This window comes from Rattus norvegicus, chromosome 12 (assembly GCF_036323735.1).
Source record: "Rattus norvegicus strain BN/NHsdMcwi chromosome 12, GRCr8, whole genome shotgun sequence".
Taxonomy (NCBI): Eukaryota; Metazoa; Chordata; class Mammalia; order Rodentia; family Muridae; genus Rattus; species Rattus norvegicus.
In genome coordinates this window covers 3,136,035-3,160,296 of record NC_086030.1, presented here as the reverse complement: position 1 = coordinate 3,160,296, position 24,262 = coordinate 3,136,035, and the positions used below count along the sequence as shown (strand labels likewise).

Here is a 24,262-nt window from a genome sequence, read left to right as displayed (position 1 = left end):
TTGGGGATACTCATTTAAGGCCCAGAGTAATGTAAAACTCTAAGCTTTTTGTTTGTGTGTATTGTTTTGTTTTTGTTTTTTGATTTTTAAAAAATCAGCTCACAAGAGAGCAATCAGGCTGAGACTGGAGCAGATTTTAAAGAACTAATAACAACCCTGAGGAAAGAAAAGTGATCAAGTTATCTAATGCAGCCTCCTGGTGAGCAGACTGACTCTAAGGTTGCAGGAGCAACTGTCTGGCAAACTCCAGCCCCAGGTAGCTGAGCTAAGAACACTTGAGAGAGAAGGATCCCAATCCGGAGCATCTCCCTAGTCCCCAAAGCAAAGAGCAGGGATTCATGGGATTCTTATATTCCTAGCTCTTGGAGGGTGGAAGCAGGAGGAACAAAGTGCTCAAGGTCATCTTTGGCTGCAGCAGTGTGTTTGAGGCCAGGCCAAGCTTTGTAACACCTTATCTCAGAAAGCAAACACACAAAGGAAAATCTTAGAAAACAAACAAATGAGCCACATAGGCACTCACAACACCTCCAGCATCCTGACAGGACTGGAGAAATGTCTTTCCACTTGGATATCTATGGCAGGAAAGCTACAGACCATGAACTTTCACATTTTGATGAGCAGGAGAAAAATTGAGGATGTATCCTGCTGTCCACGAAGCAGGTCAGCCAACATATGTAGATGTTGGTGGGAGGTGGTGGGAGAAGGCATTTTGGGAAGCTCTGTGACCAGTGAGACTCAGGATAGGAAAACATCCAGTCTGTAAAACTGAATTTTGGATTCACAAATACGGAGTCAAAAAAGAAAAAAAAAAGAAAGAAAGAAAGAAAGAAAAGGAAAGGAAATAAGAAAAAAAGAGGTCAGGTTCAGGGCTTTTGGTCTTTCAATGATTTGAGTGTGGTTCTTCATCCCTTTAGAGTTGACTTGTGTTCAGGGTGAGAGATATGGATCTACTGTCATTTCTCTGTGTGCTGCTATTCACACCATCTGTCTGTCATGATGCTGACTTTTTCCCCAGTGTGTAATTTTGTTTTCTATGTCAAAAACAAGGTGTTATTACGTGTACGGAACTACATCTAAATCTGAGTCTTCAATTCTATACATTGATCAATGTGTCTATTATGTCAATAATATGCTTTTTTGTATTACTGTAAGCTTTGTAATACAACTTGAAATCTGGGAAAAAAAAGTTTAAATCTGCTGTTCAGGTACTATGTGTCTCTCTCCTCACATCTTCCGAGGTGAATCTCCTGCCACGTTTTATCTCAGAATTATGATTTCTCCCAGATTTCCCACTTCTTATTTACCAACTAAATAATAAGCCATCAGATTTATTATTAACAAGCGCCATAGTCATATAGACATTAGATATTCTCTCAATAATCACCCTTTAAAGTACAATAAATATCTTGTTTTCAAATATAAATTGAATAAAATTATAAAAATTATAATATTTATAAGGTGTGATATATATTTACAATGTCAAGTCCATAGTATGTGGTAATTAAGAAAAATATCCTATTATCTATCCTGTCCTGGTGAGTTCAGAGTTCTGGATCTAAATCAAATTTTATCCTAACTTGCATTAACAACCTAAAACCATCTTTGTAGGTGTAATATAACAATTTAAGCCTTTATTGAGACTATGATTATCTTGTATTCAACCCCAAAAGACAACTAAGAAGAAATATTTCCTGATTAAGTAGGAGGTGCAGGCAAACGCTTTCAAAGTTTTAAAAATGGCAGACAGTTGGCTGTCGATTCCACTTCCAAGTATTCTAAGACATTCAGCCCTCTTGTTCAAAGTATCTGACAAACCTTATGTGAAGCAGGAATTACCAAGGATTTGCTTACCCTGTATTGGCAAAGCTTGGCAATCAAGTTCCATGCATTTGTTTTCGTTTTGTTTTGTTTTCTTTTCTGGATGGCATTCTGTCTGCCGATTAAGTTAGGGCACTTTCTTTGCCCAGAGGCTAGCTTGCCACAAATGAAGAAAGCTCTAAAAGGAGTTTCTTTGGAGCTCATCATCTTCTTCTTCTAAGTTTAATGAGGTACAGCTGAGATCTGATATGTTTTGAAAGACCCTCAGACCGAGGAGACTCTCGCTCCAATCTTGAGGACACCCACCACCCCACAAACATGCAGGACTCAGTCTTGATGGAAAAACAAGAGGTTTCCTTTGGGATACCAATGCACTGGGCCTTGACACGGTCTTCACGCAGGAGGGATGTGAAGAGCCTAGACCAGCAGAAACGTACAGCTTATATAATCATTTAAGGTTACACAGTTTCATTAGCTCAGCTATTTTGGTGACAAAGATATCTGACTAGGCAGATGATTCTCATTCTGGAGTTTCTGAGAAAAGGATGCAACCATATCAATGCAGCCATTTCAGTACCAAGAATGTCTGACTTGACATAAGTTTTTCCATCCTGGGGTTCCCAGGAAAAGGACCAAGGATATCTGACGTGGCAGATGTTTCTCTCCTGGTGTTCCCAGGACAAGGCTATAGCTATGTCAGCACAGCTATGTCAGTACCAAGGACATCTAACTTGATATATGTTTTTCATCCTGCAGCACAATCTATAGTGGTCAGTCAGCTTCCCAGAGATGTTTCTTGCCTTGTACTTGCCCTGCAGTAAATACAATCTATACCATCTGCTTTATGGTTGGGTGCCTTCCAAGAGAATGGGTAGGAATGTGCTTTCTGTACTTTCTGGTCTATCGTCTAACATAAAGGGGCTAAGCAAGGTACAGCTTGAAAGATTCTCATTCTTAAGAAATGGCTGCACTTGATCCATTCTTATCACCCTGTGCAAAGCTTAAGTCCAAGTGGATCAAGGACCTCCACATCAAACCAGATACACTCAAATTAATAGAAGAAAAAGTGGGGAAGAATATCGAACACATGGGCACTGGAGAAAATTTCCTGAACAAAACAACGATGGCTTATGCTCTAAGATCAACAATCGACAAATGGGATCTCATAAAACTGCAAAGCTTCTGTAAGGCAAAGGACACTGTGGTTAGGACAAAACGGCAACCAACAGATTGGGAAAAGATCTTTACCAATCCTACAACAGATAGAGGCCTTATATCCAAAATATACAAAGAACTCAAGAAGGTAGACCGCAGGGAGACAAATAACCCTATTAAAAAATGGGGTTCAGAGCTAAACAAAGAATTCACAGCTGAGGAATGCCAAATGACTGAGGAAACACCTAAAGAAATGTTCAACATCTTTAGTCATAAGGGAAATGCAAATCAAAACAACCCTGAGATTCCATCTCACACCAGTCAGAATGGCGAAGATCAAAATGTCAGGTGACAGAGGATGCTGGCGAGGATGTGGAGGAAGAGGAACACTCCTCCATTGTTGATGGGATTGCAGACTTGTACAACCATTATGGAAATCAGTCTGGAGGTTCCTCAGAAAATTGGAAACTACCTGAGGACCCAGCTATACCTCTCTTGGGCATATACCCAAAAGATGCCCCAACATATAACAAAGACACGTGTTCCACTATGTTCATAGCAGCCTTTTTAATAATAGCCAGAAGCTGGAAAGAACCCAGATGCCCTTCAACAGTGGAATGGATACAGAAAATGTGGGATATCTACACAATCGAATACTAGTTAGCTATCAAAAACAATGACTTTATGAAATTCATAGGCAAATGGATGGAACTGGGAAATATCATCTTCAGTGAGTTAACCCAGTCATAGAAAAACACACATGGTATGCACTCACTGATAAGTGAATATTAACCCAAATGCTCGAATTACCCTAGATACACAGATACATGAAACTCAAGGAGGATGGCCAAAATGCGAATACTTCACTCCTTAAAAGGGGAACAAGGAATACCCTTGGCAGGCAAAGTTTAGAATAGAGACTGAAGGAACACCCATTCAGAGCCTGCCCCACATGTGGCCCATACATATACAGCCACCCAATTACACAAAATGGATGAAGGAAAGAAGTGCAGGCTGACAGGAACCGGATGTATACCTCCCCTGGTAGACACAGCTATAGAATGGCAAATAAATAGGCAAATGTCAGCAGCAAACCACTGAACTCAGAACAGGACCCCCATTGAAGGAATCAGAGAAAGAACTGAAAGAGCTTGAAGGGTCTCGAGACCCCATATGAACAACAATGCCAACCAACCAAAGCTTTCAGTTACTAAGCCACTACCCAAAGACTATACATGGCCTGACCCTGGCCTCCAACCACATAGGTAGCAATGAATAGCCTTGTAAGAGCATTTTAAGGGAAGCCCTTGGTCTTGCCAAGACTGAACCCCAAGTTAAAGTGACTGTTGTGGGCGTGGTAGTTTCTGGGAGATGGGGAGGGGAAGACCCACAGAGAAGGAGAGGGGCAGGGGTTAGGGGGATGTTGGCCTGGAAACTGGGAAGGGGAATAGCAATTGAAATGTAAATAAGAAATACTCAAGTTAATAAAGATGAAAAAAAATAAACAGAATGTTTTCCAATTTAATATTGACAACAAATTCCTAGAGAGTTTATCTTAATTTTAAATCTCATTTTTAGCTCTGTGCATGTGTATGTATGTGTGTTTTTTAAACTATAATTTTGTTTGCTAAGATTTATTATGAAAAATGCTTATCAGTTAGGTAAAGGCAATCTTTGCCCAAGTGCTAGTGGATATTTATAATTTGACCCCTTGGATGCTAGAGTAAACAAGATTAGAAGTTCAAGTTCATTCTTAACTACATAGAAAATTTGAGGTTAGTTTGGGCCACATGGGACCTTTTCTCAAAAACAAACAAATAAACAACAACAATAACAACAACAAAATAACAAAGGAAGAATACTTGACATTGGGTTTTATTACTCTGTAGTCTAGAGTGCATTTTTAGCAGCTCTGGTACAACTCCTGGCAAATGATCCAGATCAACATTATATCAGTGGGAACAAACTCTTCTAATAGGTGCCCTTGTTCATGCCAGGGAGTGGTACTCCTCTTGGCCAGTTTCTTTAGACTCATCTTACCTGAAAACATATCAACAAATTCCATGAGAAACATTAACATTTAAACATTGAGTCTCTTTCTTGAATAGTAGTTTTGCACACAAATTAAAATACTATAATTTACTCATAAAATTTCAAGAGCTAGAAAGATGATTCACTTGGAAAAAACTCCTTTCTTGCAAGCAAAATGACTCAAGTCTACATTTTAACCTACATTAAAATCTGTTCTGTCTGAATAGAGATTATGATTCCAGAGCTGAGAAGATGGGGACAAAAGTGTTTCACTGGCTTGATGAATAGCAGTCTAATGTACTTTGTAAAATCCAGGGATATGAGAATTTCTAATTCAAAAAGCAAATTGATGGACACCTGAGATGTGACAGTTAAATCTATACTCTGGTCTACACCTACAATCTTGACATCCCCAGGTTTAGGAAGATGAGAATGGCTTGGCATAAAAGAGTTAATGTACTACATTATTCTTCCTATTGGAATTGTAGTGAACTCAGTGTAGTCTCCATTGAGGGTTTTTTCTAGGCAATAGCAACTCACTGGTACATGGATAAATTGGTTAACTGTCTCTGCAGTGTCCACAGAGATACATATGCATGTAATTGACACTTTGGAAAGCACAAGTACAGGTTAAAGCCCATGGAAGACAGAAAGCCTGATGTTCATGGATGACTGATGTTCTTCTGAAAGAGTAGTTAATAGAGGTTGAACCAATCAAAATATATTACATACATGGGTGACATTCCCAAAGAATAAATAAAAATATTTTAAAATATTAATCTAATGGTATCTATCATAGCCAAAACAAAGTTTCCCATCACAATGAAATACGACTCCTTAAGCATTTACATTTTCTTTTAAATATATTTTTACTCTAACATACATGGAATTCATAAGGAATATTCTCTCCTTTTAATCACAAGTTTGAGGATACAGAGCTGGGTATGTTGTTAGAAATTATTTTAGTTTGTTGGTTGTAATTTGTTAAATAGTCATTTTGTAAGGGAAGAAACAACAATAATAATATTTAGATATACTGAGAGTAAAGATCAAATGAACTTCAGGGAACTTGACATTCTATTTTTTTTCTTTTCTTGAATGTTTTATTTACATTTCAAATGAAATCCCCATTCCCAGTTTCCTGTCCATAAAAGCCCTATTCCATCCCCCCATCCCCATCCCTCTGCTTCTATGAGGTTATTGCTCCACACACCAATCTACCCCTTCCAGCCACCTCCCCCATCTCCCGACATTCCCCTACACTGTGGCATCAAGCCTTGGCAGGACCAAGGCCTTCTCCTCATGTTGATGCCCAACAATGCAGCTGTAGCCACGAGTCTGTCCATGTGTATTCTTTGAATTATAGCTTTGTCCCTGGGAGCTCTGGAGGTTGGTATTGTTGTTCTTGTGGGGTTGCAAACCCCTTCAGCTGCTTAATTTCTTTCTCTAACTCATCGATTGGGGACCCTGTTCTCAGTACACTGGTTGGCCACAAGCTTTACTTCTGCATTTGTCATGTTCTGGCAGGACATGTGCCCTCTCAGGAGATAGCTATAACAGACTCCAGACAGCAAGCACTTCTTGGCATCAGCAATATTGTCTCAGTTTTGTGGCTATATGTATATGGGCTGGATTCCCAGGTGGGATAGTCTACAGATGGCCTTTCCTTCAGTTCCTGCTCTACACTTTGTCAATGTATTTCCTCCTATGAATATTTTTGTTCCATTTCTTAAGAAGGCTGAAATATCCACACTTTGGTCATCCTTCTTCTTGAGCTTCATGTGGTCTGTGGATTGTATCCTGGGTAATATGATATTTTGGGGTAATATCTATTCATCAGTGAGTGCATACCATGTGTGTTTTTCTTTCTGATTGAATTATATCACTTAGGATGAAATTTTCTAGTTCCATACATATACCTATGAATTTCATGAAGTCAATGTTTTTAATAGCCAGTAGTGTGCCGTTGTGTAAATGTACCATATTTTCTGTATCCATTCCTCTGTTTAAGGGCATCTGACTTTTTTCTTCCTTCTGGCTATTATAAAAAAGGCTGCTATGAACAATGTGGAGCATGTGTCCTTATGTTTGAGCAACTTTTGCTTATATGCCCAGGAGTGATATAGCTGGGTCTTCAGGGAGTACTATGTCCAATTTTCTGAGGAACCTCCAGACTGATTTCCAGAGTAGTTGTACCAGCTTGGAACCTCATTAACAATGGAGGAGTATTCCTCTTTCCACAAATCCGTGCCAGCATCTCTTGTCATGTGAGTTTTTGATCTTAGCTATTGTGACTGGTGTGAGGTGTAATTTCAGTGTTATTTTGATTTGCATTTCCCTGATAACTGAGGATGCTGAACATTTCTTTAGGTGCATCCCTACCATTCGATATTCGTCATTGAGGATTCTTTGTTTAACTCTGTATCCCATTTTTTATAAGATTATTTCATTCTCTGGAATCTACCTTCTTGAATTCTTTCTATATATTGTATATTAGCCATCTAATTGATGTAGGATTGGTAAAGATCTTTTCCCAATCAGTTGCTTGCCATTCTGTCCTAAAGACAGTGTCTTTTGCTTAACAAAAGTTTTGAAATTTTTTGAAGTCCCATTTGTTCATTCTTGATTTAGAGTATAAGCAATTGTTTTGTTCAGGAAAATTTCCCCAGTGCCCATGTGTTCAAGGCAAGCCACAGTTTCCTCTATTAGTTTGAGTGTAACTGATTTTATGTGGAGGTCCTTGATACACTGCGACTTGAGCTTTATACAGGGCAGTAATAATGGATCAATATGCATTCTTCTACATGCTGATCTCCAGTTGAACCAGCATCATTTGCTGAAAATGATATCCTATTTCCAAGTTATGGCTTTTGCTCCTTTGTCAAATATCAAGTGACCATATGTGAGTGAGTTCATTTCTGGGTCTTCAATTCTATTCCACTGATCTACCTGCCTGTCCCTGTACCAATGCCATAAAGTTTTTATAAGTATTGCTCTGTAATAAATCTTGAGGTCAGGGATAGTGACTACCTCAGTATTTCTTTTATTGTTGATGATCATTTTCGCTATCCTGGGATTTTTGTTATTTCAAAGGAATTTGCAAATTGCTCTTTCTAACTCTTTGAAGAATTGAGTTGGAATTTTGATGGGGAATGCACTGAATTTGTTAGATAGCTTTTGGCAGGATGGACATTTTTACAATATTAATCCTTCCAGTCCATGAGCATCAGAAATTTTTTCCATTTTGTAAGAACTTCTTCAATTTTTTTTCAGAGACTTGAAGTTCTTATCATATAGATCTTTCACTTGCTTGATTAGAATCACACACAGGTATTTTATATTATTTGTGACTGTTGTGAAAGATGTCATTTTCCTCATTTCTTTCTTAACCTTTTTTCTTTTGAGTAGGGGAAGGCTATTGGTCTGTTTGAATTAATTTTATACCCAGGCACTTTGTTGAACTTGTTTATCAGATTTAAGAGTTCTCTAGTGGAATTTTTGGAGTCACTTAAGTATGCTATCATATCATCTGTGTATAGAGATATTTTGACTTCTTCCTTTCCAATTTGTATCCCTTTGACCTACTTTCTTTGTCTGATTTCTCTGGCTAGGATTTTGAGTACTATGTTAAATAAATAGGGAGTGAGTGGGCAGCCTTGTCCAGTCCCTGATTTTAGTGATTGCATCAAGTTTCTCTCCATCAAGTTTGATGTTGGCTACTGATATTGTCCAAGAAAGAAGCTATAGTAGACATTCTAATAACCCCCACCCCAAAACAATCAACTTTTAACCAACTTTATCAAAAAAGATAAGGAAAGATACTTTATATTCATCAAAGGAAAAATCTAAGAAGATGAACTCTCAATTTGGATCCTATGCTCCAAATACAAGGGCACCTACATTCATAAAAGAAACCTTACTAAGGATAAAAGCACACATAGCCCCTCACACAATAATAGTGGGTGACTTCAACACCCCACTCTCATCAATGGACAGATAGCAGAAACATAAACTAAACAGAGACAAAGACAAACTAATAGAAGCTATGAACCAATTGGATTTAACAAATATCTATAGAATATTTTATCCTAAAACAAAAGGATATACCTTCTTCTTAGTACCTTATGGTACCTTCTCCAAAATTGGCCATATATTCGGTCACAAAATAGGCCTCAACAGATACAAGATGACTGAAATAATTGCATGCATTCTACCTGATCACCATGGACTAAGACTTATCTTCACTAACAAAAAAAGGACAGAAAGCCCACATACATGTAGAAGCTGGACAATGTTATACTCAATGATAACTTGTTCAAGGAACAAATAAAGACTGAGATGGGAAATAGTCATAGCATTAGAAACACTGCATTCAACATGGCAGTGCTACTTGCAGGCTGTCTACTCTCAAACCTTACCTTGCTGATCTTGTTCAATGGTGTATTAAATATTGAATATCCAGAAAATTACTTTATAGTGGAATACAGAAGAACTATTCTGAAGAAAGTGTCCTTTAGCTGACATGAAAATGAAAACACGAACATTCCTACAGCTCCCTGGACCCAAGTCCTGTGGGGGAGGGAGCTGAACTCCCAGAAGTGTGGACAATCCTGAGACCTCAGGACAGATGGCCACTTCTGCAAACTTCTGCCCACATTCTAGGCCTAAGAGAAAACTGCACAGTGCCTCTGGAAACAGGAATATAGGAGCAGTCAACAGCAGGAACCAACTGGTTTCTGGCTGCACCTGGAACTGAACTGAACCATTACCACAGTTCCCTGCATCCAAATCCCATGGAGGAGAGAGCTGAACCCTCAGAAGTGTAGACATTTCTGAGAAACCAGAGGAGACAAATACTTTCTGCCCACATTCCTGGCCAAAGAGAAAATCACTTAGTTCCACCTGTGAGCCCTGGACACAGGGGGAACTAGGAACAGTCAGGGGCAGGACCCTTCTGGTTTCAGTCTGCACCTAGAGAGCTGAAAGCTTCATACAAACTTGAGAGCACAGCTCTCTGTTCCCAGATCAGGCTGAAAGAAAACAAGTCCACAGGACTGCTGAAACACAGACCAACGGAGGGTCAAGCCACTTTCAGAGTCAGCAATACAAGTTAACACCAAAGACAGTCTGATGGCAAGAAGCAACAAAAGGGACCTAAGCAACAGAAACCAAGACTATTTGGAATCATCAGAGCCCAGTTCTCCCACCTAAGCAAATACTAGATATAGAAGCACACCGGAAAAACAAGATTTGGATTTAAAATCATATTTTATGATGACAATCGAGGGCTTTTAGAAGGACGTAAATAACTCCCTTAAAGAAATATAGGACAACACAAATAAGCATATAGAATTCCTTAAAGAGGAAACACAAAAATTCCTTAAAGTTTCCCTTAAAGAATTACAGGAAAACACAACCAAACAGGTGAAGGAAATGGACAAAACAAATCAAGATTTAAATTTCGAAATAGAAACAATAAGGAAAGCACAAAGGGAGACAGCCCTGGAGATAAAAAATCTAGGGAAGAGATCAGGAGACATGGAGGTAAGAATTGCAAACGGAATACAAGAAATAGAAGAGAGAATCTTAGGGGCAGAAGATACCATAGATCACATTGATGCACCCATCAAAGATAATGTACAATGCAAAAAACTCCTAGCACAAAACATCTAAGAAATCCAGGACACAATGAGAACATCAGTCCTATGGATAATAGGTAAAGAAGAAAGTGAAAATGTGCAATTTAAAGGGCCAGTAAATATTTCAACAAAATGATAGAAGAAAACTTACCTAATCTAAAGAAAGAGATGCCCATAAACATAAAAGAAACCTGTAGATCACCAATATATTGGAGCAGAAAAGAAATTTCTTATATCACATAATAGTCAAAACACAAATTGCACAAAACAAAGAAAGAGTTTAAAAAGGAGTAAGGGAAAAATGTCAAGTAACATGTAACGGCAGACCTTTCAGAATTACACCAGACTACCTACCAGAGACTAGGAGAGCCAAAAGATCATGGACACATGTCATACAGACTCCAAGAGAACTCTAATGCCAACCCAGGCTACTATATACAGCAAAACTTTCAATTAACATAGATTGAGAAACCAAGATAACATGACGTCCATGACAAAATCAAATATACTCAATATCTTTCTACAAATCCAGCCCAACAAAGGAGAATAGGTGAAAAACTTCAACACAAGGAAGGAAAATACACCTTAGAAAAAGCAAAAAAGTAATCCCATTGCAATGACACCAAAAGAAGCGACATAGAAAATAGAATTCCAACTCTAACAACAAAAATAACAAGAATTAAAAATCATTTTAATTAATATTACTTTATCTTTTTTCTCCATCTTTATTAACTTGGGTATTCCTTATTTACATTTCAATTGTTATTCACTTTCCTGGATTCCAGGCCAACATCCCCCCAACCCCTCCCCCTCCCATTTTATATGGGTGTTCCCCTCCCCATCCTACCTCCATTACCAGCCTCCCCCCAAAATCACCTTCACTGGGGGTTCAGTCTTGGCAGGACCAAGGGCTTCCCCTTCCACTGGTGCTCTTTCTAGGCTATTCATTGCTACCTATTCAGCTGGAGCCCAGGGTCAGTCCATGTATAGTCTTTGGGTAGTGGCTTAGTCCCTGGAAGCTCTGGTTGGTTGGCATTGTTGTTCATATGGGATCTCAAGCCCCTTCAAGCTTTTTCAGTCCTTTCTCTGATTTCTTCAACAGGGTCCCGTTCTCAGTTCAGTGGTTTGCTGCTGGCATTCACCAATTTATTTGTTTTATTCTGACTGGGTCTCTCAGGAGAGATCTACATCCAGTTCCTGTCAGCCTGCATTTCTTTGCTTCATCCATCTTACCTATTTGGTGGCTGTATATGTATGGGCCACATGTGGCACAGACTCTGAATGGGTGTTCCTTCTGTGTCTGTTTTAATCTTTGCCTCTCTATTCCCTGCCAAGGGTATTCTTGTTCCCTTTTTAAAGAAGGAGTGAAGCATTCGCATTTTGGTCATCCTTCTTGAGGTTCATGTGCTCTGTGTATCTAGGGTAATTCAAGCACTTGGGCTAATAGCCACTTATCAATGAGTGCATACCATGTGTGCTTTTCTGTGATCGGGTTACCTCACTCAGGATGATATTATCCAGTTCCATCCATTTGCCTATGAATCTCATAAAGTCATTGTTTTTGATAGCTGAGTAGTATTCCTTTATGTAGATGTACCACATTTTCTGTATCCATTCCTCTATTGAAGGACATCTGGGTTCTCTCCAGCTTCTGGCTATTATAAATAAGGCCGCTATGAACATAGTGGAGTATGTGACTGTGTTATATGTTGGGGAATCTTTTGGGTATATGCCCAAGAGAGGTATAGCTGGGTCCTCAGATAGTGCAATGTCCAATTTTCTGAGGAACCTCCAGATGGATTTCTAGAATGGTTGTACCAGTTTACAATCCCACCAACATCCTCTTTCTCCACATCCTCGCCAACCTCTGCTGTCACTTAAGTTTTTGATCTTAGCCATTCTTTAGGTGTTTCTCAGCCATTAGGTATTCCTCAGCTCTGAATTTTTTGTTTAGTCTGAACCCCAGCCTAACTTCGTGAGTTCTTTATACATTTTGCATATAATCCCTCTATCAGTTGTAGGATTGTTAAAGATCTTTTCCCAATCTGTTGGATACTATTTTGTCCTAACAACAATGTCCTTTTCCTTTCAGAAGCTTTGCAGTTTTATGAGATCCCATTGTCAATTCTTGACCTTAGAGCATAAGCCATTTGTGTTTTGTTGAGGAAATTTTCTCAAGTGCCCACGTGTTCGAGATTCTTCCCCACTTTTTCTTCTATTAGTTTCAGTGTATCTGGTTTGATGTGGAGGTGCTTGATCCACATGAACTTAAGCTTTTTATAGGGTATAAGAATGGATTGATCTGCATTCTTCTACATGCTGAACTCCAGTTGAACCAGCACCATTTGCTGAAAAGGATATCTTTTTTCCATTGGATGGTTTTGGCTCCTTTGTCAAAAATCACGTGACCAAAAGTGTGTGGGTCCATTTCTGGGTCTTCAATTCTATTCCACTGGTCTATCTGTCTGTCTCTGTTCCAATACCATACAGTTTTTATCACTATTGCTCTGTTTTACTGCTTGAGTTGAGAGAAAGTGATTCCCCTGGAAGTCTTTTCATTGCTGAAGATAGTTTTAGCTATCCTGGGCTTTTTGTTAATCAAGATAAATTTGCAAATTGTTCTCTCTAACTCTATGAAGAATTCGGATGGAATTTCATGGGGATTGCATTGAATCTGTAGATCGTTTTTGGTAAAATGGCCATTTTTTACTATATTAATCCTGCCAATCCATGAGTATGGGATATCTTTCCATCTTCTGAGATCTTCTTGATGTACCTTCTGCAGAGGCTTAAAGTTCTTATCATACAGATCTTTTACTTGTTTGGTTAAAGTCACACCAAGGTATTTTATCTAATTGGGACTATTGTGAAGGGTGTCATTTCCCTAATTTCTTTCTCGGCTTGTTTCTCTTTTGTGTAGAGGAAGGCTACTGAGTTATTTGAGTTAATTTTATGCCCAGCCACTTTGCTGAAGGTGTTTATCAGATTTAGTAGTTCTCTGGTGGAGCTTTTGGGATTACATAAGTATACAATCATATTATCAGCCAATAGTGATATTTTGACTACTTCCTTTCCAATCTGTGTCCCTTTGATCTCCTTTTGTTGTCTGATTGGTCTGGCTCAGACTTTGAGAACTATATTGAATAAGTAGGGAGAGACTGGGAGGCCTTGTCCAGTCCCTGATTTTAGTGGGATTGTTTCAAGTTTATTTCCATTTATTTTAATATTAGCTACTGTTTTGCTGTATATGGCTTTTACTATGCTTAGGTATGGGCCTTGAATTCCTTTCCTTTCCGGGACTTTTATCATGAAGGGGTGTTGAATTTTGTCAAATGTTTCTCAGCATCTAATGAAATGTTAATGTGGTTTTTATTATTCATTGGAATGAAGCCTACTTATCACCATCACATGGTACTTTCTCCAAAATTGACCATATAATTGGTCATAAAACAGGCCTCAACAGATACTGAAAGATAGAAATAATCCCATGCATCCTATCAGACCACCATAGGCTAAACTTGATCTTCAATAATAAGAAGAAAAGAATGTCCACATATACATGGAAGTTGAATAATGCTCTACTCAATGATAAACTTGTCAAGGGAGAAATAAAGAAAGAAATTAAAGACGGCTTAGAATTTAATGAAAATGAAGGTACAACATACCCAAACTTATGGGACACAATGAAAGCTGTGCTAAGAGGAAAATTCATAGCTCTGAGTGCCTGCAGAAAGAAACAGCAGAGAGCATATATCAGCAGCTTGACAGCACACCTAAAAGCTCTGGAACAAAAAGAAGCAAACACACACAGGAGGAGTAGAAGGCAGGAATTAATCAAACTCAGAGCTGAAAACAGCAAAGTAGAAACAAAAAGAATCAACAGAACCAAAAGCTGGTTCTTTAAGAAAATCAAGAAAATAGATAAACCCTTAGCCAGACTAACCAGAGGACACAGAAAGTGTGTCCAAATCAACAAATTCAGAAATGAAAAGGACAACATAACAACAGAGACAGAGGAAATTAAAAAAATCATCAGATCCTGCTACAAAAGACTATAGTCAACAAAACTTGAAAATCTGGAGGAAATGGACAATTTCCTAGACAGATACCAGATACAGAAGTTAAATCAGGAACAAATAAACCATTTAAAAAACCCCATTAATCCTAAATAAATAGAAGCAGTAATTAAAGGTCTGCCAACCTAAAAGAGCCCAGGTCCAAATGGGTTCAGTGCAGAATTCTATCAGACATTCATAGAAGACCTCATACCAATACTATCCAAACTATTCCTTGAAATTGAAACCGATGGAGTGCTACCAAATTCCTTCTATGAAGATACAATTACTCTTATACCTAAACCACACAAAGACCCAACAAAAAAGAAACTTCAAACCAATTTCCTTTAAGTATATCTCTGCAAAGATACTCAATGAAATTCTTGCAAACCGAATATAAGAGCATACCAAAACAATCGTCCTTAATATTTCTTAACACTATGGACTCAATTCCCCAGTGTAAAGACATAGACTAAAAGATTGTAAACATAAAGAGGACCCAACACTTTGCTGCATCAGAAAACACACCTCAGATGCAAACACAGACACTGCATCAGAGTAAAAGACTGGAAAACAACTTTCCAAGCAAATGGTCTGAAGAAACAAGCTGAAGTAGCCATTCTAATATAGAATAAAATTGATTTTCCACCAAAAATCATAAAAAAGATAAGGAAGGACACAGTATATAAACAAACTGAAAAAATATGATAATTCCATAACATGCTGAGAAAGCATTTGACAAAATTCAACAACCTTCATGAAAAAAGTCCTCGAAAGATCAGGAATTCAAGGCCCATACCTAAACACAGTAAAGTCAATATTCAGCAAAAAAGTAGCCAACATCAAACTAACTCGAGAGAAACTAGATACAATCCTACTAAAATCATGGACTAAACAAGGTTGGCCACTCTCTCCCTACTTATTCAATATAGTAGTTGAAGTCATAACTAGAGGAATCAGACAACAAAAGGAGGTCAGATATACAAACTGGAAAGGAAGAGGCAAAAATACACTATTTGTAGAAGATATGGTAGTATGCTTAAATGTCCCCAAAAATTTCACCAGAAAAGTACTAAGCCTGATAAAACACTTGAGCAAAGGGACTGGGTATAAAATTAACTCAAACAAGTCAGTTGCATTCTTCTACTCAAAGGATAAGTGAGAAAGAAATTATGAACGTGACACCCTTCTCAGTAGTCCCATATAATATAAAATACCTTAGTGTTACTCTAATGAAGCAACTGAAAGATCTGTATGGCAAGCACTTCCAGTCTCTGGAGAAAGAAATTGAAGATCTCAGAAGATGGAAAGACCTCCTATGTTCATGGATTGTCAGGCTTAATATAATACCTATGACCATTTTGCCAAAAGCAATTTACACATTCAATGCCATCTCCATCAAAATTCCAACACATTTTTTTCTTCATTAGAAAGAGCAATTTGCAAATTCATTTGGAATAACAAAACAAAAACAAAAACAGCATAGCAAAAACTATACTCAACAACAAAACAACAAAATAATTCCTTGAGGAAACACCATCCCTGACCTCAAGCACTATTACAGAGCAATAGTGATAAAAACTGTATGGTATTGGTACAGAGACGAGCAATAGATCAATATAATCGAATTGAAGACCAAGAAATGAACCCACACATTTATGCTCACTTAATCTTTGATAAAGGAGCTAAAGACATCCAATGGAAAAAATATAACATTTTCAACAAATGGTGTTGGTTCAACTGGAGGTCAGCAAGTAGAAGAATGCAAATCAACCCATTCTAATTTCCCTTAAGTCCAAGTGGATCAAGCACCTCTATAGCAACCCAAATACACTCAAATTAATAGAAGAAAAAGTGGGGAAGATACATGAACTCTTGGACACTAGGCAAATTTTCCTGAACAAAACATGAATCGCTTATGCTCTAAACTAAAGAACTGACAAATGGGACCTCATAAAACTGCAAAGTTTCTGTAAGGCAAATGACATTGCTGTTAGGACAAAATAGCAACCAACATATTGTATAAATTAACTCTACCAATCCTACATCTTATAGAGATATCCAATATATACAAAGTACTCGAGAAGTTAAACTCCAGAGAGTCAAATAACCCTATAAAAATTTGGGTATGGAGGTAAACAAACAATTCTCAGCTGAGGAATATCGAATGGCTGATAAGTACCTAAAGAAATGCTCAACGTCCTTAGTCATCAGAAAAATACAAACCAAAACAACCCTGAGATTCTACCTCCAACCAATCAAAATGGCTTAGATCAAACTCTCAGGTGAGGAAAGATGCTGGTGAGGGTGTGAAGAAAGAGGAACACTGCTCCACTTTTGTTGGGAGTGCAAACTGGTACAATCACTCTGGAAATCAGTCTGGAGGTTCCTCAGAAAATTGGACATTGCACTACTGAGGACCCAGCTATACCACTCTTGGGCATATACACAAAAGATGCTCCAACATAAAACAATGGTATATGCTCCTCTATGTTCCTAGCATCCTTATTTATTATATCCAGAAGCTGGAATGAACCCAGATGCCCTTCAACAGAGGAATGGATACAGAAAATATGGTACATATATACATTGTAGTACTACTCAGCCAACGAAAACAATGATTTCAAGACATTCATAGGCAAATGGACTGAACTAGAAAATATCATCCTGAATGAGGTAACCCAATCACAGGAAAACACTCATGATATGTACTCGGTGACAAGTGGATATTAGCACAACAGCTCGAATAACCCAAGGTACAATACACTGACTCGATGAAGATCAAGAAGGATGACCAAAATGTGGTTGCTTCGCTCCTTCTTAACAGGGGGAATAAAATTATTCATAGGAGGGAATATGAAGACAAAGTTTGGACCAGATACTGAAGGAATGGCCATTCAGAGCCTTCCCCACATTTCTCTCTCTCTCTCTCTCTCTCTCTCTCTCTCTCTCTCTCTCTCTCTCTCTCTCAATACACACACACACACACACACACACACACACACACACACACACACACACACAGAGCCATCAAAACTAAATAAGGTTGATGAAGCTAAGAAGTACATGCTGACAGAAACCTGATATAGCTGTCTCCTAAGAGACACAGCCTGAGCATGCCAAATACAGAGGCAAATTCTAGCAGCAAACTACTGAACTGAGAACCCAGTTGGAGGAATTAAAGAAAGGATTGAAAGAGCTGAAGGGGCTTGTAACCCCATAAGAATAACAATTTCAAGCAACTAGAGCTCACACAGACTAAGCCCCTACACAAAGGTTATACCTGCACTGACCCATGGCTCCAACTGCATATATAGCAGAAGATGGCCTTGTTGGACACCAAAGGAAGCAGAAGACCTTGTTCCTGCCAAGGTTGGACCCCCTGTATAAGGGAATGTCGGGGTCAGTGGTTGGGAAGGGGAGGTGGATGGGGGTACAAAAATGAAAGAAAAATGGACCCCATTATTTGAGAAAAAGGAAAAAAGTAAAAAAGAGGAAGAAAGAAAGAAAATAAAAATGAAAACACAATAGGTAGCCTGTGTACAGACTAGACGTGTCAAACTGGGAAAATATTTATGTGGGGAAGTGGAAGGCATTTCTTCAACAAAGGAAGCCAACTAAAGATTTTAAAATATAAGGTATTGTGATATAAGCCTAGAAAGAGTCCATGGAAGTTGCATTAAATATATTCCTCAGGAAGTAATAACCACTTCTGACATTGAGATACTAGTGGGGAGTTTTTTTTTTAACTCATTTTTCTTAATTCTAATGCTTAACCAAATATACCTCATACACAATAATTAACATTATTTATGGCCCAGTAACTGCTAGGGCTTTTAATGTTGTTTTATAAAAATGTTCTAACAACCCTGACAGGAGATAACATGGTGTATTCAAGGTCACAGAACAAGCCCAACCATTAGACATTCATACTGTGTAAGGTTACATTGCAGTTTAGACCCTCCATTGTCCTATAAGAATAAGAAATCCTCCATGTTTTAATGGTTCTCACATAATTGTCTCCTGTGCACAATAAATTTCTAATTACATTTAGATTAATATCTATGATCTTGTAAAAGGGTTTAATTTGCCTTGTGCTATCCTTGATTACTGGCAGACTCCAAACTTGGAATGATGGAGTATATTTATATATGATATCTTAGTGAGAAGGGGTGCATGGAGGGAGGGAGGGAGGGTGGGAAAGAGGGAGAGAGAGAGAGAGAGAGAGAGAGAGAGAGAGAGAGAGAGAGAGAGAGAGAGAGAGAGATCCCTGTAGAGTTGGAAGTCAGTATACCTGAGCATGTTATCTTATAGACTTCTAGAATGTTTTTAACAATTAGGTGATGTCTTTGGATCTTTGTTTTAGTTTTGTTTGTTTGTTTGATTGTTTGTTGTGTTTTTGTTTGTTTGTTTGATTTCCCACAGATTCTGGAACCAGGGTTTGTCCATGAGAAAAGACTGGGCTACATTTGACCATTTTGGCAGTCCAAATTTCAGTGCATTTCTATTTTTGTACACTGTCTTACAAACTATGACAATTCTACACAGCCTATTTTGGAAAAGAGATGAAGATGTTAGTCAAAACCTCACTCACAGGCCTTTCTATATCTATTGTGATTATGTGCTAATTTCATAGACATTGATCACCTTTTAATGATCCATTGATTCATTTAGTTTGATGAAGAATATCTAGGTGTCATTAGTAGTATTTAACAAACAAGAGTTATGTGAGACCAAGGGGAGGGAGGACCCATCCTTTAACTTCTTATTTACTGGGACAAGGTTACCTGTTGAGAAGACCTTGAAGGTCTTGCAGACCTAAATCAGGCCACTTAGAAAGGCCATAGCACAGCTACTGCTGTGACAATTTTATTGAAAACGATCATTCATTTTGGATTTTTATCAAAAACAGATTATAATGGCAAGTGCCAGGACCAATACAGTTATCCTTCACAGGAAACAATGACATTTGCAAGAACTACATGGATCACAAGACGAATATGTCAGAACAATTGCCCTGTTATGTTTTCATACTTACTTTACTACTAAGGGAACATATAGAGAAATACAAACAGTCATAATGCTTCAGCGCTTGAGGGATGCATGCCTTGCAGTATAGCTAGTTCAAGTACACTCTATATTTCTCCCTATCCTCTTCTCTTCTGATAATAGCTGAAATTTATCTGCTATACAAACCCAGTGAATTAACTATGTAAAATTCATACAATGGCATAATTCCATACATAAGTAGATTTAATTGGATTTTACTAAGAAATATTCATTTAAAAAGCTTTCAATGCTATTATAACAATGACTCATGCAATTTTCTTCTGAACTGCACATACTCATGTAGTACAAGTATTCATATACATACACATAAAATAAATAAATAAATACATGAATGAATGAATGAATAAATAACAAATGCATTCATTTTATTAAATTATTTTTAATGTGATATTAATAACCTAAAAGCAAGCAAAAAATTTGAAAATATTGACATAGGCAGTCATAAGTCCTGAGTTTTATAATTTGGAAATTAAAGGTACCTCTAAAGACATTACTAATTAAAGTGTGGAATAAGGAAAAATTACAAAATGTCTTAAATGTTTTTCTACCAAAGATGGTAAAAGATGTACTACATATGAAAATAACAAAAATGTATAAAATTAAGGAAGAAAACACCCAAGGCATCTAAGAAACAAGCATTCAAATAAGAAGTTCTGTGAGTGTTGCTGAATTTGTTAGATTTCTATTGCTCAGGAATCCTATGAACAGGAAGCTGATGCAGGCAGATCAGAGCCAAAAGTTATGCTCAGTCATACAGCAAATATCATTTGTTTCATTTTCTATTATGTTTATTATGTATGTGTACCTGGAGGGCAGGATACAACTTGAAGAAATCAGTTTGTTCCTTTAACCATATCTATGTGGGTCCTAGGTACCAAATTCTGGAAATCAGATTAAGCAAAAGGTACCCTTTCCTGCTGAACCATCTCCAGTTTAAGGACAGCCTGTGTTTCCATGAGACTCTTGTCTCAAAATTGTAAATGACAAAACAAAAGCAAATGACATGAGGAAATATCTCTTATAGTTTCAAATAAAAATTGGGAAACTCTCCAAACTAATGCAGAATATATCAAAATAAGGATAGGTCTCCACTGTATTGCATATATGAAATTCAATATACATCAAAAGATAGAAAAATATACAATAGAAATTTCATGAATTCAGAAGCTGTTACTTCATTTTTGGATTTTGTTGTGCTATATACATAATCATGCGATTTTGGAGAAGTTTGTGGGGTAATGTTAGTCTACAAGAGTGTTTACAGAATATAAGCTATTCTGAGAGTTCTGAATATAATGTTCAAATGTTAGAATAATATTTTGAAGTTTCAAAAAGAAATATTAGTCTGTTATAGTCATGTGTTTACTAGATTGAATTAAGATTCTGTGGTTCTAGTCAGTTAGAGCTAAGAAATCAGCTGTGATTGTGAAGAGACCAGCACCACTAGGTGAAATCTGGGAAGTATTTCCTCAGATCTCCCAGGGCCTAAACCACCATCATAAAAGTACACATACAGGGAATTGTGGCTCTAGCTACATATGTTGCAAAGGATTTCCTTATTTGGCATTGAGGTGAAAGGGAAAAGTGGATGGGGGTTTGGTGGAGTGGAAACAGGGAAGGAAGACAATATTTAAATGTAAATAAACTAACCAATAAAATAAGTAAGTACAGGGAAATATAAGCAAACATGTAAAAGAAGTGAAGAGAATTGTTCAGGACCTGAACATCAGGTAGAACAGTTAAAGAAAAAAGAAAATAAGACAAAAGAACAGAATTTTGAAGTGCAAGCATCACCAAATTTATAAGAGATAGAAGAGAGACTCTCAGGTATAGAAGGCAAGATTGAAGGAAATAATGTGGAAGTCGAAACACATTAAATGTAAAAAGCTCCTGGAGTTTCCTGCATCCAAATCTAGTGGGGAAGAGAGCTGACCAACCAAGAGTGCAGACAACCTGAGACAACAGGACAGACCACCACCTCTGCACACCTCAGCTCACATCCCTGGTCCAAGGGGAAAATGTGCAGTGCCTCAGGACAAAGGCATATAGGAACAGACAGTGGCTGGTACCTGTGGTTCTGGTCTGTGCCCAGGACCGCACTGAACTGGCCAAACAGCTCCCTGCACCCAAATCCTGTGGGGGAGAGAACCGAACCCTCAGAAGTGTGGATACTCCTGAGAGTCAGAGGAGAATATCCTCTGCCCACTGTCCAGACCCAAAAGAGAATCACATAGAGCCAACTGTGCCCGCTGGGTGCAAGGACCTACACAAGTACTCAGAGGCCAAACCCTTTGATTCTTGCCCATGCCTAGAGCTGGAAGACAGTCTCCAGAATCATCACCACAGCTGAGAGCAGAAGTAAGACTCACTTTTCTGCTACCAAGTGAACTGACTGGCATATTCAGAATACACAGAGGCAGAAGTCTTCTGGGTCAGGGCACTTCCTGTTTCTGGCTCTGCCTGGAAGTGAATTGATACCATCCCACAGTTCCCTGTCCCCAAATCCTGTGGGGGAAAAGAGCAGAACACCCAGGAATGCAGACATCCTGAGACCGCAGGACAGACTGCACCCTCTGCACACCTCTGCCCACATCCTTGGTCCAAGGGGAAACTGCACAGTGCCTCTGGACACAGGGATATAGGAACAGACAGCCATTGTTATCCGTCATTCTGGTCTGTGCCCAGGACTGAACAGAACTGTCCAAAAAGCCCCTTGCAACCAAATCCTGTGGGGGAAAGAGCTGGACCCTCAGAAATGTGGATACTCCTGAGAAATCAGAGGAGACTATCCTCTACCCACAGTCCAGACCGAAGAGGGAACCAAATAGTGCCAACTAGGCCTGCTGGGTGCAAGTACCTAAGAGCAATCAGGGACAGGGCCCTTTGATTCCTGCCGGTGCCTAGAGCTGGAAGAGAGTCTCCAGGAGCTCTGACACCACTGAAATCAAAACACCTGTTCTCAAGAAAAGCTGAGAGAAAATAGGAAAACAGTTCTACAGGAGTGCTGCCACAGAGGCCTACAACAGGGTCATGTCACTCTCAGAAAGAGCAAGACAAGCAAACACCAGAGACAACCAAATGGCTAGAGGCAAGCACAGGAACCTAAGGAAGAGAAAACACGACTATTTGGCATCATCAGAGCCCAGTTCTCCTACCAAAGAAAATACAGGATATCAAAAAACACACCAGAAAAGCAAGATTTATATTTAAAATGACATTATTGATAATGATGGAAGACTTTAAGAAAGACATAAAGAACCCCTTAACGAAATTCAGGAAAACATAAGTAAACAAGTAGAACCCCTTAGGGAGGAAACACAAAAATCCATGAAAGAATTACAGGAAAACACAACCAAACAGGTGAATGAATTGAAAATGGAAATAGAAACAATAAAGAAAGCACAAGGGGGGACAACCCTGCATATAGAAAACCTAAGGAAAAGACAAGGAGCCTTAGATACAAACATCAAAAACAGAATATAAGAGATAGAAGAGAGAATCTCAGGGGCAGAAGGTACCATAGAAAATATCACCACAACTGTTAAAGATAATGCAAAATGTAAAAATCTCCTAGCCAAAACATACAGGAAATCCAGCACACAATGAGAAGATCAAATGTAAGGAAATTAGGGATAGAAAAAGGGAATATTTCCAACTTAAAGGGGCAGTAAAAATATTCAACAAAATTATACAAGAAATCTTCTGTAACCTAAAGAAAAAGTTTCCCATAATCATACAAGAAACCTACAGAACTCCAAATAGATTGGACCAGAAGAGAAATTACTCCTGTCACATAATAGTTAAAATACGAAATTCACAAAACAAAGAAAGAATATTAAAACAGTAAGGGAAAAAGTTCAAGTGACATAGAAAGGCAGACCTATAAGAATTACACCAGACTTCTCACTAGATACTATGAAAGCCAGAAAATCCTGGACAGATGTTATACAGACCCTAAGAGAGTACAAATGCCAGCCCAGGTTACTATATCCAGCAAAACTCTCAATTAACATAGATGGATAAAACAAGATATTACATAAAAAACAAATTTACACACTATCTTTTTTTTTCTTTGCAAAGATGTTAAAGCATTTTTTTTATTAACTTGAGTATTTCTTATTTACACTTCGAGTGTTATTCCCTTTCCCGGTTTCCGGGCAAACATCCCCCTAATCCCTCCTCCTCCCCTTCTTTATGGCTGTTCCCCTCCCCATCCTCCCCCCATTGCCGCCCTCCCCACAACAATCACATTCACTGGGGGTTCAGTCTTAGCAGGACCAAGGGCTTCCCCTTCCACTGGTGATCTTACTAGATTATTCATTGCTACCTATGAGGTCAGAGTCCAGGGTCAGTCCATGTATAGTCTTTAGGTAGTGGCTTATTCCCCGGAAGCTCTGGTTGCTGGGCATTGTTGTTCATAAGGGGTTTCGACCTCCTTCAAGCTCTTCAAGTTCTTTCTCTGATTCCTTCAACAGGGGTCCCGTTCTCAGTTCA

The 24,262-nt window shown here is 38.4% G+C and overlaps 1 pseudogene; it reads right to left on the bottom strand.

Annotated features, from left to right (window-relative positions):
• Positions 1-4,832: 4,832 nt before the first annotated feature.
• Arhgap20-ps5 (rho GTPase activating protein 20, pseudogene 5) overlaps positions 4,833-24,262 on the bottom strand; it is a 411,817-nt pseudogene continuing 392,387 nt past the window's right edge.